This window comes from Abramis brama (assembly GCF_963993115.1).
Source record: "Abramis brama genome assembly, chromosome: 15".
Taxonomy (NCBI): Eukaryota; Metazoa; Chordata; class Actinopteri; order Cypriniformes; family Leuciscidae; genus Abramis; species Abramis brama.
Window position 1 is genome coordinate 569,961 of NC_139977.1, and position 18,600 is coordinate 588,560.

Below are 18,600 nucleotides of genomic sequence, written 5' to 3' on the forward strand. Positions count from 1 at the left end.
AAACGAAGCTTCAGACGTCATTGTTCTCGTGATTTTGAAAGAACGAATCAAGCATCGATACAACGCTTCACTGAAAATCATTTTATTATTTTGACACATGCCTCGGTGTCACAGCTAACATCACTAAACAATATCCAATAACCCATCAGAAAGTAGCGGTGAGACAAAGTAGCTTGGCAGAATCACGCAGTTTTCATTTTTATTACAAACATTTAAAAATGTTTACGATTATTTAGGAAGGATGTTGAAAAATTATACTGAAAACTTGTCACTGAACTTATACTTTGTACGGATACAGTAAATGGCCATGCCATGAAAAGAAATGCTACTTTCAAAAAATATCATCATTAGGATGTGATCCCTGATGCGTACTTCCAGCCTCTGTCCGCTGCTACCGAACTACCAATCCTGGCATTCAATTATATATATATATATATATATATATATATATATATATATATATATATATATATTTATATATATATATATATATATATATATATATATATATATATATATATATTTATTATTTATTTATTATTTATTTATTTATTTTTATATATATATATATATATATATATATATATATATATATATATATATATAATTAATCGTTTAATGAGGGCTATTATATGTCGATCCGACTATTTTAAGTGTGTATTTAAATGGTCCAGGGGCAAAGCGGGTCAGAGGTTCTGGGTTCTAATCCGCATATAGTTTTTTTTTTTTTTCTCATCAAAACCAATTATGTTTATCAGTGGTTGTATATCAGGCAGGGACACGTTTGTGTGGATTTTGTTTTGTAATTTCACAGGAACGAATAGAGAGTCTCCACAACGGATTGAAGCGCGCGTCCGAGTGAAGACTTTGCGCGAGCCACAAGAGAACACAGTATCCGCGCCACTGATCACAGCGGCAACGAGCACTTTGATCACTTGATTTCTAAAAATACACATTTCAGCGCTAGATCGCCTCTTATTTAAAGGTGCCCTAGAATGGATTGTTTTATTATTTTATAATGTTTCCTGGGGTGCCCTTATAATGTTAGTATGTTTTTTAGATCTAAAGTTGTTATAATTTAGAAATAAAAAGCATATTTCCTAGCCTGATTTCATCCTCTTATTTGAACATTCTGTTTGAAGGGGCGTGTCTGCTGAGAGGCTTCAGAGTAAACGCCCTCTGCTGTGATTGGCTGACATGCTTGCATATGAAATATCTGGAATTACATGTAGAACTATCTGGAAAACTTTTACTATTACAGCTTTTATACATTTTTACCATTACAGCTATCGAGATTAACGAATCGTGAGAAGTTTTTTAAGTATTTAGATCTATTCCCATCACATAAAAAGTTGCAGTGATGAGCACTGAGCAGATGACAGCCTGTTGTGAATGAAGATCTTATCACTGCAATCAGAGCCGACATTCTCTGCTGCAATGCAGTTTCTGCGAGAAACGACGTGAAGTTGAGCATTTAGTCACTGGCTTGATTTACTGATGCATAAACAGTACTGAACGACTCTGAGAGAAAGATCTGTCTGAACTTGAACAATTACGCATCAGAAATTCACATAACCCACTGGTTCTCCAGAGGCTCGGATGAAGGAACTAAAAAAAATAATTTTGTGTTCATTTGTACATCCAAACACTGAGCAACTGCCATGCTTTGTTCGCTCGTTTGCAAGCCATGATGTCTCTCGAGGAAAAAACAATATCGCGCTGGATCTAGATAACACAGTGTAAATTATCGGTAATGAAATCACTACTTACCGCTTGCGGGACTATAACGTTAGTTGAAATTGCCCCCTTCGTCAGTATGAGACGCTGAGAGAAGCCTGGTTGCTTGATATTGTTCCAGGGTGGGTGGATGGATGGATGGATGGATGTGCCATTTTCCCTATGATCCTCCCTTGTTTCTTCACCTGCAGAACTTCCGATGATTCGGCTGCGCAGTTCCGCCTGGCATTGAACATGGGCTGGCATATGCAAATTTTTGGAGGCGTACATATTAAAGGAGAAGTTCACTTTTAAAATGAAAATTCTGTCATCATATACTCACCCTCCTGTTGTTTCAAAGCTGTATGAATTTCTTTCTTCTGCTGAACAGAAAGGAAGATATTTAGAAGAATGTCAGTAACCAGACAGTTTTTGGGTCCCATTGACTTCCATAGTAGGAAAAAAATATACTATGGAAGTCAATGGGACCCAAAAACTGTCTGGTTACTGATATTCTTCTAAATATCTTCCTTTCTGTTCAGCAGAAGAAAGAAATTCATACAGGTGTGAAACAACATGAGGGTGAGTATATGATGACAGAATTTTCATTTTAAAAGTGAACTTCTCCTTTAATGATCCCGACTGTTGCGTCACAGTCGGTGTTATGTGGAGATTCGCCTATTTTTCAGGGGTGTTTTTCAAAAACGAGATTTAAATAGGAAGGAGAAAACTATGGTGTTTGAGACTCACTGTATGTCATGTCCATGTACTGAACTCTTGTTATTTAACCCTCTGGGGACCAAGGTGTTTTTGGGGCCCTTGAGATGTTTTGACATGCCCTGACATTTGTGTTTTTTTCAGTTATTTATAAACATGTTAATGGCAAAGGTGTAAATTCACTATATATAGCACAAACAGGGCTACCATAATATGTGATCAACATGTATGTAGATGTTTGTATTTTTAAGAGAATAATGTTAATGCGTGGTTATTGGAAAAAATAAAAATGAAAGTTGCTGAAATAAGACGTTGTCGCTTCGAGTTCTGGCTTCAAAATTATGTGAAAATAGTCTTGCTTTATCGTTCACAAAAAAAAAATACATTGATTTAAATAGTGTAAAACAGGTTTTGCTTGGAAAGCCAATATGCGAGGGGGGCGTGAAGGAGGAGTAGTTTACACCTGAGAATACAATGTCCCACCCACTCTGCATAATGAGCCATTCATTCAGGTGTGACACTGACTGAGCCACAATGCAAGGACAAAAGATATATTTAGAAGAAGACTTATATTGACCATTTAAGATTTTGCTTACATCTATCTTGTAAATATGTTTTGCTATTTTATTAAAAAGGTTACAATTACAATGTAAGGATGGACTTTTACTAAGACTGAATTCAAGAATCCAAACCTGCAATAAAACAATAAAACTCACTAATCTGAAGAAGAGATCGATGGGACAGAGAGCACAACACAACTTCTCCAATCTCATCTCTTCCCCCCATGCTGGGGTCCTGACTCCTCACACTATCTTCTCCCCCCAGGTCTCATTCAGTCATGCAAAACACACACACACCTACTGTCTCCAGTTGTTTTATGAGAGGTCAAAATAAATACTTCTGGTGCGAATGGTAAAGAAGTTTCATTCCCGCAGCAGCAGAACAGTCAGAACAAAGAAAACAATGCCTGTTCTTCTGATGTGGGAAGATGCCCCAATAAAGATAATAGATAACCATTTGTGTTTATCCCCCAAACTCAGGCGTGACCACTTGGGCACGAGAAAGGGTCCAGCAAAAGCTGAATAAATATTTGGGTGCTAGATGTTTATTGTTCTTTTGTTCCACTTGGGTATTTAAAGGGGATTGGCAAACCACTCAAAGAAGCATCTGTAACCAGAACTTCCCACACTGTTACTGTGTGTCTCTATTGCCAGGTATGCTCTTGACTCTTTGAAACTATTTTTGATATTGCATTTTGAATGTTGTATCTATAATATGCTGATCAGTTGTGTATTATGTATTCTTTTTAATTCTTTTTATTGGATGTTTAATTCTGCCTGGCAAAAATAAATGTTACCCTTGATTTATTCTGCATTCTTCTGAAATCATTATTTCCAGTAGATTAATGTGTAGTCTGGTGTTTCCGCAAAACTTTGTCCAGAATAGATCAAACTGGAGGCACTTTGAATGGACCATGGGGCACATCTTAGAAAGACCTTCTGATTTCTATTCCCTGACTTAGCATGTTGTATGCTGCAAATATTATATAAATTACACCTATGGGTCTGTAGTGTGCGGCCGCATGGGGTAAAATATTTGTACTGCACCCTCTGACTATTTCAGGACTGGCTAGTTTGTGATCGTGAGCGCGCAGTCGCGACGTGACGTCTCAAAGTGACACTAGGTCCGTAATGAGCGAATATTTGAAAGTATGAGATGCCCAGAATAATTATTGGTCTAAATTAAATCACAACTAATCTGCGGATCAGCTGTTAAGATAGATAATTGGAATAAACAAAGAGTCACTTAAAATTTGGAGTCAGATTAAATTATTCATGGAGTCAGAATTAAAATTGGAAATCAACTGTTTAATAAATGAAAGCGATTTTTCCAGAAGCGCCCGAAATGTCATACACGCTGAATTCCCTTCGAACCAAGACACTGGACACCGTCTACTCTTTGGGCCGGTGATTGGAGCTTACAACAACAATAATTACAATTTCAACAATATTTCAAGTGTACTCTTTCTTTGTAAAAAAAAATTATTATATGCCTACATTTTATCATATGTATTCATTAGTTTGAATATAGCCAACATTGGAACATCTAACATCTTAGTCTATGACTTTATTTTTGACAAAAATAGTATTATATATATATATATATATATATAGAGAGAGAGAGAGAGAGAGAGAGAGAGAGAGAGAGAGAGAACATATGAGCAGAAATTGCTAAACAAAAGCTTATTTGATGTGGCAGTATATTCTACAGTAAAAACTGTACCCAAATCTAGTCAACAAAATGTTGTCTTTCATATTTCGCCTGACTGTAACGTTGTTTTTATGAAATATTAGGGCATATAAATGTTAATTTGCAGTTTAATACGTTGCTTATACAAAGACATTGTATTTCAACATATTTCAGTTGATTTTTACTCATCTCAGTAGGCTATAGCAAAGCATTTTAGTTGATTAAAGCGGTTTATTCTTTCACACACAGACACGCGATTCATATTTAGGCTTAACAGTCTTTACAAATATGTACCCTTCATTCATCTCACAGAAACGCGATTCATATTATAGAAACGCGATTCATCTTTTTGCAGTTTACATAGGCCTACACTAACGTTATTCCATAACGTTATTCCATAACGTTATTCCACATTAACACTTGAGAAAAGATAACAGCCTACCTCACTCCTCAGCGGGATCTATTGCTCCTCATATCAGCACTGTTCTGAGGAAACTTTTCTCCAGGATTATTAGGTAGGCTATATTATGCCTCAGCCTCACTCGCGGGCGCTGTGTTTACAGCTCATGTGGGAGTTTCACAGGTCTGAAATGGTTCTCAGAATGTGTGTTTGAATAGCACGCGCTCTCCGGGGCGTGGTCACATTACATTTGAATGAGCTCTAATGACAGGGTATATGCAGGAATCTTGAAGTTAATTTTAATACCTTTTCAAGACTTTTTCAAGACCTTCTCAATATTTTTTAATACCTCACTGCCACTTCAAGCTGTAACCATTTACATCAGTGATACTTTTAACTTAACAGTTTTAGTTTGTGATAAAGACTATACGCACTACATAATACGTAATACGCACTGGGACCGCCAGAGCGTACATTGCAGGGCTCGCAAAATTTCAAAATCGCTAGTAGCCCTTCGGGCAGGCACTCTCCAGATTTTGGTAGCCCGAAATGAATTTTCTAGCCCATATAAAAAGACTACATTTTTAATGTAGAATATTGGTTAGGAGTCAACACAATGAATCAAAAACTTTTTCAAAACACAAATATCAACAAATATGCATCTGATTCTAACTGAACTGAAATTTGTGTGACCAGTAACTCTTTAGTTTAGGGTTTAATGCTCACTATTAACTTGTTTCATTAACATGCAGATGGCAGGGTTTTTTCATCACTGAGGTCCTGAATGTGAGGTAGGCTAGTTAGGGGCGTTCAGGGGCACCCCTGAGAAAATTTTGATTTCTCTGATCTACATATGTGCATTTTAAGATGTTTTGAAGGCCAAAAAAATTGGATAACAATAGCTTTAAAACCATGTAAGTGGGCAGCTGTTTATTTTTCTCTCCTCATCAGCATCACACTCCTATTCTCTTTGTTTTTCTCTTGCTCTGTCTCTTCCCCTCCTAAAGCTGAGCTTTGACCGATAGAGGCTTTTCATTTTTGTCTGTCAGTGAAGAAAGTAAACAAAGGGTCAACTGATAGGTTGATTTATGAATCATTTTCTCAGATGCATTAATTTACTGAAAGCTACTAGGAAAGCTAGGTAGCCTAACTAAGTTTATTGAATTCATTCACAATATGTACACATTCATTATTGATCTTATTCCTAATACAGGGCCGTAGACAGGGCTTTATAATCAAAGAGGTCATACATTTAAGGTTATTAGGGGGTTTAAATTTTTTATTTCTCGGATATGTCCATTTCAAGACGTTTGAAGGCCAAAAAAGGATAAGAAATAGCTTTAAAACCATGTCAGCAGGCAGTAGATGATACCTGCTCTCACTTCTTATCCATCACTCTTTCTTTTTCTCTCAGTCTCCTCATCTTGCCATCTCTTCTCCCTACCTAAAGCTGAACTTTAATTTACTGAAGGCTACAAATTGTATATTAATTCTCAACATGTACACATTCATTATTAACCTTGTGCCTATGATGAAAACGGCTTTGTTAATGCTAATGTCCCCTCACAATGACAGTAAACTAATTATTAGTCACACTCACATTACTATTTTCAGTTCCAAATGGCGAAATTCGACAAAAGTATATTCATTTGCCTGATTATTTTTGTCATTTGTTTCACATTTATGACCTAAAAAAGCTGTCAAATATGAAATGTTTAGTTTAGCTACTTACATCTTATCTCGCACTTGACCGTAGCGTCGAGTCGCTCTGCTCAAATTCGCGCTCGAAAAGCCCGCCTACTTTGATTTGATTGGTCATCTCAATATTCTGACATTGACGAGCACCGCAGACCAATGAGACTCTACACACACCCTGTCCTCTCTGTTTCTGACGTGCTCGGCGCCGCTTCGGATTGAAGATGAAGAACGCGCTGAATCTGATTATAACAAGACTGAAGCGAACACTACTTCAGATAGCCCGTCGGGCAGGCTGGTTATGCATTTTGGTAGCCCGACTGGAAAACACAATAGCCCCGGGACGTCGGCTCTGGTGCTCTCAGAGGCAATTTACGAACGCACGTACCTGTTCGTTTTTAAAAAAAAAAAGACTAAATTCACACACTTTTACGATGTTTTTGGGATTCAAACTGTTGGACAGCTAATTCAGAAAAAAATACTTTCAAAATTTAAGACTTTATAAAGCCGTGATAAGACTTTTTAATACTTTTTAAGGGTCTTAATTTTCTCAAAATTGATTTATCACCTTTTAATACTTTTCAAGACCCCGCGGATACCCTGAATGAGCTCGACTGGAATCGCTCTCTTTTAATACAGATTTCACAAGCTGAGAACATTTGTTTTTTATATAAATTACTTCATTTAAAAGATGCGATCTCAAGCTTTATGCCCGTGGGTATGTTTGCCTGTTTGACTGAATTTTCGCAGAGTTATAGATCATTTTCGAACGCGTTTCAAATTGGAGTTTACTGACAGAGAGAGTGCAGAAATCGCATTATGTAAATTTTTCTTTATTTGGCAAAAAGCAAAACACTTTATTTTTATTGTGAGTATACAGAAAAAAAATAGAAACTGAACAGGATCGATTGATGTATAACACAAAAATGAAAGATCAAAATTAACAGAGCATTTAGTGTTTAATTTGCATTGCTAAAAATAAAAACGAGCAAAACGCGCGGGCGCGTTTTTGGTCCCCAGAGGGTTAACTATGCCAAGATAAATTCAATTTCACATTCTAGGGCACCTTTAACAAACGAACTAAATGAATGCTCTGCTAGTAAACTGGAGATGTTTTGTTTATTTGTATTGGTACATTCGTGCCGCAAGATGTTTCAAAAGTGTTCAAATGTTTACAATATCGACCTTAGCAAAAAGTGGTGGGGACATGTCCCACCCACAAATTATGCCTATGGATGTGATGATTAAACAAACTGACCTTTGACTATAAACTCATGCTGTTAGACAGTATATGAACCAATTCACACTGATTAATACTGTTTGGAAAAATCTGTAGGCTATGTTATTATCTTTAGGTTGGCGATTAGGGACAGCGAGCAGCTAGCATTAGCTCGTTAACAATATATTTACATCCACTCACCACAGACAAAATGAGCACTGCACAGAGTGTTTGCAGTTGGTGTCCAGTCTGCCCTCTTGATGGCTGCAAGCCACTGATGACGTATTTTTTCGTCCTGAGGTAGCCTGTAAAAGGATATTTTGGGGTCTCCTTTTTTGTTGTTGCACCCCACCGCACAACATATTGAAGGCATAGCTAGCTAGTTCCTTTGCGACTGACGTGAATCAGGTACTCAAGATGACGGCAGACAAGTTTTAGAAGTGGGTGACGTCAGTGAGGAGACGTTGGTGACATTATCTGATATTCAGCTATAGAGGGAACTGTGAGCGGTGCGGAGGAAAGTTAGTCTAACGTTACATCTCTTTTTGGAGCGTTCTTGTTGGTTTTTTGGGAACAGTTAAGACACCTCATCCTGATACCCGTCTTTAGGTTGTACAACGTTCAGGAAATAAACCTCAGCCGTTTGGTGCTTGTAAACCGGATCCTCGTCTCCTGTCTGTTTCTCTGGGAAAGTGCATTATGTCACAATACGGAACCTTATCTTGTGCAGCGATTGGTGGAAACGAATATACCTTTATTAATAATCTTTAAGCTGAAGTGACATGCAATAATTTCCTGAGTGCATAACTTACATTTCACGGACATATTCTCCATCTGTAAATGCTAGAAAGTCAAGAAAATATTTCCTTTTTGCTGTCAGGAGTGGACGAGCGTCTGAAAGCTAAACTTCCATGAACGAGCACCGCCGCACGCATGCGCGCCAAACAGATGCAGCGCAATAGAAGAGGAGCGCAATAATTCTGACAAAAAATATACATTAACACCAAAATATAAATATATTTTGCTAAGATATTTGTTGTTGTTGGTGAACATAAATGTGCTATATGTAGAATTTCAAACCTACAAGTAGTAGGGAGGTTAAGCCCAAAAAATGACCTTTGGCCTTTGACTTCAAGTCATGATGCAAAGGTCGCCTTTGGTATGGAAGTACCTTAGGGTCATACAAATAAATTTATCCTAAGACACAAGTGAGATCACACTTTGAATCAGAAATAAACAGTTTTTTTTTCAAAAATGGCTGCCAATGCGCCGAAAATACTCTAGAGCCCATATCTTTGCTTCTGTTATCGCTATAATGACAAATTTGGTGTCAAAGTGTACATTTTGGGGTCAAGGAATCCAATAAAATTGGTTTCAAATTAAAAAAAAAAAAAATTGTCCCCACACCATGACAATTGGGGGTAAATATGCACATTTCACATAAAAATTGTCATCAGAGTGACTTTACTTTTCTTTTCCTTCAAAAACTTTAATTTTGTATTTAAGCAGTGCAGCTACTTCTGTACATTACATTTGTCCTAAGTAGCATGAGATTTCAACCAGTCAGGAGTAGCCTATAGCAAATCAGTTCCTGCAACAACATATCCCACCTGCACCAGGAGCTGTGACAGCTGTTGAAGGTCAGAGGTGACAGGTTAACACTTTGAGGTTTGTATGACTTTCTCATTAAATAGAAAAATGTGTTTAATGTTAGATAACTAATAACTAGCTAGTAACTAGTTAGCCTCATTATAACTAGGCATAATATAAATATGGCTAAGAATAATGAAGGGCCTTTGTATCACTAATCATGTTTCTCTTTAGAGTGGACATGTATGGGGCAATACACTTGTTAAAGACCATGCAACAGTATCACCGTCTCTATGGGGATGGCAGCAGGATTCCCCAGAATCTCCACCAACTCCTGTCTACACTACAACTGCCATTATTTCAAAGGACTTGCCAGAACTTGTCATTTGCAAGTGTAAGACTGACTGTAAGGCACCTTGCAAATGTTGCATGCAGAGGCTGCCTTGCATGTCTCTCTGTGGATGTCATGGCTCATGTTCCCACAGTGGTGCAGACATCTAAATAGAAAATCATCTTAGTGATGTATTTACACTAAACTATTAATCTTCATCACAAGAATATTGTAGGTATGGCATTGCCTACTTATAAACTGTGAACATAGTTATGAACTTGTTGTCTCACTAATCAGTTCCTTTGCACCCATAATACACATATTCAACACGTTAAGTTATTTATTAAATTATTATTAAGTTGTGAATGGACTGTGTGTTTGGCATGCGTTTTTTAATAAAAAATTGCATACTTCACCTCCAATTGTCATGGTAAGGACAACATTATTGTTTTTTAGTCTTGGAACCTATTTTATTGGACTCCTTGACCCCAAAAATGTACACGTTGATACCAAATTTGTCATTATAGCTGTAACAGAAGCAAAGATATGGGCCTCTCAAGTATGGTCGGCGGCCATTTTAAAAAAATGTGCGTATATAAGATACAAAATGTGATCTTGCTTGTGTCTTAGGATAAATTTATTTCTATGGCCCTAAGGTACTTCCATACCAAAGGGGACCTTTGCATCATGACTTGAAGTCAAAAGTCACTTAACCTCCCTACTAAAGTGTATTTTTATGATAGCAGTTTTGTTTTTATTTATTTTCATTTTTAGTTTAGTGAATATAACTTCTTTAAAACGCATTATTTTGTTTTTAGATTGTAACGTCACAATGTTAGATTGTAATGTGATTTGATTTGACCCCTTTTTTGCACATAATAGATAGACTGCAAGGTTACATTCATGTTTGTTTTCATAGCCTTCAATATGAACATTGTTTGTAGGACAATATTGGTCAGGATGTGAAATAAAATAAATTAATTTAAATACAGATTTTTTTTGTTTATTCAAAAAGAAAATACTGAAAGGAGAATACTTTCCGAACGTTACATATAGTATTATAAATGTTGTGTTCAAACATTCGTGATATAAAAAATAAACATATTAGAATAACTTTGAAAATAGAGTGAACACGGAGCAGTTTTTCTGTGAGCGGGAATGTAAAACCCCGCTCACAGTGGTTAGGATTAGGATTAGGCCATGGTCTGTCTGAATACTCAAATCTGATTGGCTGGAAGGTGTGTGTTCAAACCGTTTAATGCACAGGTAGTTTAATCATTGCTCTATATTAACTCTTTCCCCCAGAATATTTTATTCTAGCTTCATGCATTCTTTTTTATCAACACTTGAATGTAGACAAGTTTCATAAAAAAGCAACGCTTTGAGCATAAACGTGAGAAAATCAGGCTTTTGTCAAAGACTTCATCCAGATGTGATTCAGAACGATGATCTAAACACTGATGGAGTAGATCGAGTCCATCAACACTTCAAAGCTTCACAGTCCTGAAGCTCATCCTGGGTCAACATTTCATTCAGTAACTTTAGGCAGTTTGGGTTTATATGCAGATTAATGTTGGTGATCGCGTTATTTTACATGTGCATATTACATATGATATCGCTTGATTCTGCTTCTTTTTCACATGTGTTTTGATCTGTTTAAAGCTGTTATTGATGTTCAAAAATAATACACACTTAACAGGATTGATTGATGTATGAAACTTGTTTGTAAAATCAAAGTCAACATAGTATTTTGAGTCTCGTTTGAACTGATAAGAAAAAAAAAGCGAGCAAATCACGCCGGCGTGATTGCCGACCCCAGGGGATTAAAGACCTTAAACTGCAATAACACCAGTGTTAGGCACAATGGAGATGGAAAAGACAGAACGCGCAGAAAACCTTCAGACACACACTGGATACTTTCATTGGGTCAATTGTGTGGCCCTTTCACTTCAATCTTCTACTGGTCACGCGTCTTCACCTGATGTAAATTTGCAGGTCAGAGTTCACCAAACTTGAAGATTAGAATGCAGCGAAATGCAAAACTTTTCTGGTCTGAATGGAATAAATTGAAGTCAATGGAAGGAAAAGTGCGGTGTGACCGGGGCTTTACACTGCTCATCCCAGTATCTGAAGCCAGCGCTTCTTTCATGTCTCTTGAATCACACCATGGACTCATTCTGGTTTGTTTCTCACAAACACAACAGGTGCCATTTTGCATCTCAGTCATCAGTTTTATTAAAGCAGGGTGCACACTGTGCGATTTATTATCGTCCTTTACGATTGTTGCTTGTCAGACTGTACGAACATGATCCTCGCTATAAGCCATGTCACACTGTAAGATCTCAGTTGTCATTGATGTCAGACTGTAAGATCTCAGTTGTCATTGATGTCACACTGTAAGATCTCAGTTGTCATTGATGTCACACTGTAAGATCTCAGTTGTCATTGATGTCACACTGTAAGATCTTAGTTGTCATTGATGTCACACTGTAAGATCTCAGTTGTCATTGATGTCAGACTGTAAGATCTCAGTTGTCATTGATGTCACACTAAGATCTCAGTTGTCATTGATGTCAGACTGTAAGATCTCAGTTGTCATTGATGTCAGACTGTAAGATCTCAGTTGTCGTTGATGTCACACTGTAAGATCTTAGTTGTCATTGATGTCACACTGTAAGATCTCAGTTGTCATTGATGTCACACTGTAAGATCTCAGTTGTCATTGATGTCAGACTGTAAGATCTCAGTTGTCATTGATGTCAGTAAGATCTCAGTTGTCATTGATGTCACACTGTAAGATCTCAGTTGTCATTGATGTCACACTGTAAGATCTCCATTGTCATTGATGTCAGACTGTAAGATCTCAGTTGTCGTTGATGTCACACTGTAAGATCTTAGTTGTCATTGATGTCACACTGTAAGATCTCAGTTGTCATTGATGTCAGACTGTAAGATCTCAGTTGTCATTGAAGTCACACTGTAAGATCTCAGTTGTCATTGATGTCAGACTGTAAGATCTCCGTTGTCGTTGATGTCACACTGTAAGATCTCAGTTGTCATTGATGTCACACTGTAAGATCTCAGTTGTCATTGATGTCACACTGTAAGATCTCAGTTGTCATTGATGTCACACTGTAAGATCTCAGTTGTCATTGATGTCAGACTGTTAAAAACAGACGCATGCAAGAAAACTCATCCAGAGTTTTACATCATCAATCAATGACACGTTTGGTGATGTGAGCTGCATTACATACAGGATTGAACTGATGGCTACAAAGCAAGGTTATTATAGTTTTGCATTTTTAAATTAGTTTTTATTTTAATATTTTCAAATTTCCTATAAATTTCAGTTTAGTTTTAGTTAGTTTCATTAATGGTGTGAAAATTAATAATTTCAATTAGTGACAAATTAATGGTTTTGGTAATGGCAAATTAATTTAGTTTTTATTTTGTTAACACATTTCTATTTATTTTTTATATATTTAGTTTCAGTTTCAGTTTTTGTAATTATAGTTTAGCAGAGTTAACAGAACACTATCAGTTAAAGACATTTCATTTCAGCACAGTTTAATGTTTGAAGTTTACATTTAACTCTTGTGAAAACCTCTTAATAATAAAAATAAAATAATTGTTTGAGGATGAACAAAGAACCAAACAAATGCAACTAAAAAGTAAAAATGATATAATAAAATAAAAATGAAATCTTGTTAAACGTGGTGTATAAGAAAAAGAAAAATATATGCGTGTGATTATTATGATTATTCTTTAAGGTTATTTCTATGATTAATCCTTTCAAACATTATTCTTGTAGTTAGTGTATAGTTATACACATATTCAAATGTTCTCTTAAGACCAGACATTTAGTATGTATACTTCTACTCTGAAAAATATACGTCTATTTCTGGGCTATAGACATGCTATTTGTTTTTTCCTTTTTCTGCTCAGTGTGGTATCTTGTCTAGGCCTATCTTGTTTAGGCTAGTTTCACATGAGATGGTTATCTTATACCTGGAATTAAGGTGCAGCTGTATGTGCATGAGGTGGAAATACTTATTTGGGCCTTTCTGCTTCTTAGGGCTGGTTCACACAGAGAGCGGTTTTGCTTTGAAAAACGAAAAAAAGACGCAGGCACAGTGGGGAAAAAGAGCAAGGTCTCGATACGCGTCTTTTAAAAGTTGAACTTATTTTAACTTGAGTGCCGTGTTCCACATGTACATCACGAAGACGTCTATTTGATGTGCGTGTTTACATCTGGAAGACGTATTTTTAGAGTGTCTGCTCATCTGCAATACGTCTATAGGACGTTTCCTGTCAGATGTCAAATAGACGTTTAGTATATGTCTTTAAGATGTAGTGATTTAAAATGTATGTTAAAGTGACATCTTAAAGGGATAGTTCACTTTAAAATGAAAATTCTGTCATCATATACTCACCCTCATGTTGTTTCAATCCTTTATGAATTTCTTTCTTCTGCTGAACAGAAAGGAAGATATTTAGAAGAATATCAGTAACCAGACAGTTTCTGGTCCCATTGACTTCCATAGTATATTTTTTTTCCTACTATGGAAGTCAGTGGGACCAGAAACTGTCTGGTTACTGACATCCTTCTAAATATCTTCCTGGCTTCAAAATTATGTGAAAATAGTCTTGCTTTATCGTTCACGTAAAACAATACATTGATTTAAATTGTGTAAAACAGGTTTTGCTTGGAAAGCCAATATGCGAGGGGGGCGTGAACGAGGAGTGGTTTACACCTGAGAATACAATGTCCCACCCACTCTGCATAATGACTCTGTATAATGAGCCATTCATTCAGGTGTGACACTGACTGAGCCAGTGCAAGGACAAAAGATATATTTAGAAGACTTCTATTGACCATTTAAGATTTTGCTTACATCTATCTTGTAAATATGTTTTGCTATTTTATTAAAAAGGTTACAATTACAACAATAATTACAATTTCAACAATATTTCAAGTGTACTCTTTCTTTGTAAAAAAATGATTATAGGCCTACATTTTATCATATGTATTCATTAGTTTGAATATAGCCAACATTGGAACATCTAACATCTTAGTTTATGACTTTATTTTTTGACAAAAATAGTATTTTATATTATATATATATATATATATATATATATATATATATATATATATATATATATATATATATATATATATATATATATATGAGCAGAAATTGCTAAACAAAAGCTTATTTGATGTGGCAGTATATTCTACAGTAAAAACTGTACCGAAATCTAGTCAACAAAATGTTGTCTTTCATATTTCGCCTGACTGTAACTTTGTTTTTATCAAAATATTAGGGCATATAAATGTTAATTTGCAGTTTAATACGTTGCTTATACAAAGACATTTCATTTCAACATATTTCAGTCGATTTTTACTCATCTCAGTATAGCAAAGCATTTTAGTTGATTAAAGCGGTTTATTCTTTCACACACAGACACGCGATTCATACTTAGGCTAAACAGTCTTTACAAATATGTACCCTTCATTCATCTCACAGAAACGCGATTCATATTATAGAAACGCGATTCATTTTTTTGCGGTTTACATAGGCCTACACTAACGTTATTCCATAACCAGTAGCATACCGTGGGGTTTCAGTCAGGGCCTTCAGTAACGATCTTTTGTCTTACAAAAACAAAATGCACACAAACGCCCTGCTTGATATACAACCACTGATGAACATATTCGGTAAAAAAAAAAAAAAAAAAAAAAAAAAAATGCACGAGTGTGGATTCGAACCCAGAACCTCTGACATGCTTGGCAAAAGTTCTACCACTAGACCATTGCAGTACACGAAAGTTATACAAGTATCAATGTATTTAGTCACGTGGAAATTCTCGGTACTAACGATATTAATGACAAATGTTCCCAAAATGACCCAATGTACTAATGAAATTGTATGGACCATAACGTTATTCCACATTAACACTTGAGAAAAGATAACTTAGCCTACCTCACTCCTCAGCGGGATCTATTGCTCCTCATATCAGCACTGTTCTGAGGAAACTTTTCTCCAGGATTATTAGGTAGGCTATATCATGCCTCACTCGCGGCGCGCTGTGTTTACAGCTGATGGGCGTTTCAGGTCTGAAATGGTTCTCAGAATTTGCGTTTGAATAGCGCGCGCTCTCCGGGGCGTGGTCACATTACATTTGAATGAGCTCTAATGAGCTCGACTGGAATCGCTCTTTTAATACAGATTTCACAAGATGAGAATATTTGTTTTTTATATAAATTACTTCATTTAAAAGAAGAGAATTCAAGCTTCATGCCTGTGTGTCTGTATTCCTGTTTGACTGAGTATTCGCTGAGTTATTGTTCATTTTCGGACGCGTTTCAGAATGGACTTAACTGACAGAGAGAAGGCAGAACTCGCATCACATTTATTTTTCGTAACGCATATGTTTAGTTACCTATGATCACGCGCGTGAACTCGACAATCGACTACTATGGACTTCAACCGAAAACAGGATGTAAATACAGGTATTTGCGCTGGCTTAAATAACATCATTTTTCTTCATTTTTATCCATATCTTTCACATCTACTGCAGTCAGATTCACTCGTGTTCACTCTGAAGGAATCACTCACATTGGCTGGGCACTTGTAATGACACATCAAGGATGTTAAGAGGCTAAAAGCAGGTTTAAATATTGCCCCATTGAAGTCAACAGGGTGCAAATTTTAAAAAGAGGATAACACGGTGTAGGTAACACCGATTTTTGTCGTTGTTCTCTGTATTGACAGCACTCCAAATTGACAAAAATAAATGAGCTCAATGTTAAAATTGACCGGAGTTCTCCTTTAATTACAAAAACGATTATTTATTTCTGCTAATTATTATTTTGTTTTAGTTAGTTTTTCAGTAACTGTTGTTAGTTTCGTTTAGTTTTAGTTTTTCATTAATGTAGAAATTTCTATTTTATTTCAGTTTATTTCAGTTTACGAAAATGTTTTTTGACCAATAGTTTTAGTCTTAGTTTCAGTTTTCGTTTACGAAAATAACCTTGCTACAAAGAAATCTCTAACGTTAATTTTGGTCATGGCTAGTCTTGATAAATGAAGATAATTTGACGGTCGTCGTCGGAGAATCCCTGCAGGACTGAGAGTCAAATCTTCTGACACAGCCAGAATTTCGTCTGAGGTAAAATTGGCTGTAAAAATGTAAATGTAAAAATGACTGTCGCAACGGTCATTAATCGTCTGTCAGTGAACATGTCAAACTAACAATCAAAGACTTCAGATTTTAGCCTATGATCAGAGGAATCTTTTAGGGTAATAATTAATATTAGTTGTTTGGGGAGGAGGTAAATTAAAAGCAATCACGTTGTCTACATATGAAGAAGACTCGCTCCCTCGGTCAAAATCGAGGGGTCAATGGTCTGTCCATATAAACTTCCCTTGTCCACTTTACAAAGTGTAACACACTGGCGGCAGGGATTCTCCCGAGGGAAAGTGCTTGGGGAAGTTTGCGAGTGTGTGTCTAAAAGTGAAGTGTATCGCAGTCCTGGTTGGAGCTAAACTCTGCAGGACGTCGCCCTCCAGGAGCAGGATTGAACACTTCTGCTGTAATGGATTATAATACACATGGAAGATTTTGAAACGGTTTCAACTCAAATAAATATTTAATGTCCACAAAATTATTCATTTAGTGAAAAGCCATGTAATAAGCGTCATGACTGTATATTATCCCTTAAATGGTCGTCTTGTTTGAGCTTGTTCGTTCGTCTTGGTTCAAATCTGCTTGCTAGGAACAATTTTACTTTCCGGAAGCATTGAGTTCCCTTTTGTTCGGGAACTCCTACGTCTCGTTGTAGGAGTTTCCAACGAATTGGGATCACGCTAGGGAGACCAATTGCCTTTGAGTGAATTAAAACGAGCCAATGAACATTGGCATGCAAGATTTGCATTTCGCGGCCCGCCTACCAGTGCGGGTATAAAGGCGGAAGCAAGTGCATACACAAACGCTTTCTGCTTCGGAGCCGACCGGTTGTGTCCTCTGAGTGAATGAGCGTTTGGATTGTGTTTTTTCGGTGAGAGCTCAACGAGTCTGCTGTTTCAAGACCTCTCTGTGTTGGTGTTACGGCACGGCAGTGATCTTCGCGATCTCCCGGATATCAGCTGTCACTTCACGCGATCTGCTTCTTTCAAAGAGCTGTTGTCACTGGGCTTGCAGTTTCCCCGCTGTGTTGCCCCGTTGATCCCTGCATGCTTCAGCACACTAAGAGAGCGTTTTCTGAAAGAGCAACACGAGTGAAGATCGCGTCCTTTTCAGGATGACGTTTCACCTGTGTGTTTCTGGATGCGGTCGTTTCCTGTCCTCATTTGACGGCCACGATCACTGTTTCACATGCCTGGGAGAACTAATAAGTGTGTTGAGACTGCGTTCGTGGGTGGTTCATGTTCTCTCATGAGAGAGACCACGTCGGCACGTTGTTCGTCTCTTCTTTCTCGTAAAGGCTTGAGCTGCTCAGCGTGCCGTGTGCCGTCGAGCTGCCGGCTGACAGCGCTGGTTGTCACGGCAACCCAGCGCGTGTCGTTCGGCGCTCTAGATGCGCGGTCGAGACTCGTGTGCCTCAACGAGGTGGAGTCCCTTTGCTTATTCCCCGATCTAGTTTCTCTTCTGGTGTCCCAGAAAAGGGCTACTTTG